This window comes from Rhincodon typus, chromosome 49, assembly GCF_021869965.1.
Source record: "Rhincodon typus isolate 14 chromosome 49, sRhiTyp1.1, whole genome shotgun sequence".
NCBI lineage: Eukaryota > Metazoa > Chordata > Chondrichthyes > Orectolobiformes > Rhincodontidae > Rhincodon > Rhincodon typus.
In genome coordinates this window covers 3989534-3991072 of record NC_063380.1, presented here as the reverse complement: position 1 = coordinate 3991072, position 1539 = coordinate 3989534, and the positions used below count along the sequence as shown (strand labels likewise).

The window sequence follows — 1539 nt, the reverse complement described above, 5'->3', positions numbered from 1 at the left end:
TCGCTTTCCCTGTACCTCTCCCTCTACCCCCCACCGCCCCACTTCCCCCCTGGCTCGCTCTGTCTCCTCCACACTGTCACAGTCTCTGTTTCTCTCTCTCTGCCTTCCCTCCCCACCCTGCTCTCTCTGTCTGTCTGTCTATCTCTCTCACCCCTTTTGTCTATGTGCCGCTCTCTGTTTCTGTCTGTGAGTGGGGGTGTGTGTGTGTGTGTGTGTCTCTCTCTCTCTCTCCCTCCACCCCCTCATCCCCACCATGTCACTGTCTGTCTTTCTCTCTCTCTCTCCCACCCCACTCTGTCTTCCTCTCTCACCTCTTCTGTCTGTATGTCTCCCCACCCTCTCCTCTCGCCTCTCTCTTTCTCCCCACTCTTTCCCATCCCCCATCCACTCCATCTGTCTGTCTCTCACCCCGGATGCATGACGGCTTGGTATGGCAACTGCTGTGCTCAGGACCCTAAGAAACTACAGAGGGTGGTGAACACAGCCCAGAGCATTACACAAGCCATCCTTCTGTCCATTGACTCAATGTATACTTCCTGCTGCCTTGGGAAAGCTGCAAACATAATCAAAGACCTCTCCCATCGGGCAGGAGATACAGAAGCTTAAACACACCTTCCAACAGATTCTAGAACAGTTCCTTTCCCCGCTGTCATTAGACTTCTGAATGGACCTTTCTAATCTTAAATTCAATGTTGATCTCACCCTTTGTGCACCTTCTCTGCAGCTGTAATGTTGTATTCCTCACTCTGCTGTAGTACTGTAATGTGCTTTGTGTGACATGATCTGCCTGGACTGCATGCAAAACAAAACCTTTAACTGCACCTAGGTATATGTGACAATAATAAATTAAACCAAATTCTGTCTGTGTGCATCTCTCTCTTCTGCTCTGTCACTCAGTCTCGCTTTCGCACGCTCCTCTACTCACTGTCCGTGTCCGTGTCCCTCTCCCTCTCCCATCCACTCTCACTCCCTCTCCCTCACTCTTGCACAGTCCACGACTGTTGCTGTCTCTCTCCTCCGCACTTCGTCTCCCTCTTTCCTGGTCTGTATACCTCCTCCATGTTTTCTCTCTCTCTCTCGTAAGCTCCTGTACTCTCTCTGAACTGCCTATCTCTCTTACGCACATACCTCCGTTCTGTTGCTCTCTCTCGCAAGTTCCTGTACTTTGTCTGTCTGTCTCTGTCTTTCTCTCTACTCTGTTCTATTGCTTGCTGTCTCCACACTCTCTGTCGCCCTCTTTTCCCCACCCTGCCTGTTGCCCTCATCTGTTTTGTAATTCGCACCGTCCTCCAGTCTGGCTGCCTCTGCCCTCTGATCTCTGGCTGCCTCTGCCCTCTGATCTCTGGCTGCCTCTGCCCTCTGATCTCTGGCTGCCTCTGCCCGCTGCGCGTGCGCTCTCGCGCTCGCTCTCGGTCCTCTGATCTCTCTCGCTCCCTCTCTCTCTGTCCTCTGCTCCCTCGCGCTCCCTCTCTCTCTGTCCTCTGCTCCCTCGCGCTCCCTCTCTCTCTGTCCTCTGCTCCCTCGCGCTCCCTCTCTCTC

General features: G+C 53.3%; 1 protein-coding gene across 1 annotated transcript in view; it reads left to right on the top strand.

Moving 5' to 3' along the window:
* LOC125488089 (ataxin-2-like protein) overlaps positions 1-1539 on the top strand; it is a 13429-nt gene that overhangs the window by 2524 nt on the left and 9366 nt on the right. The gene's annotated exons all lie outside the window — the stretch shown is intronic.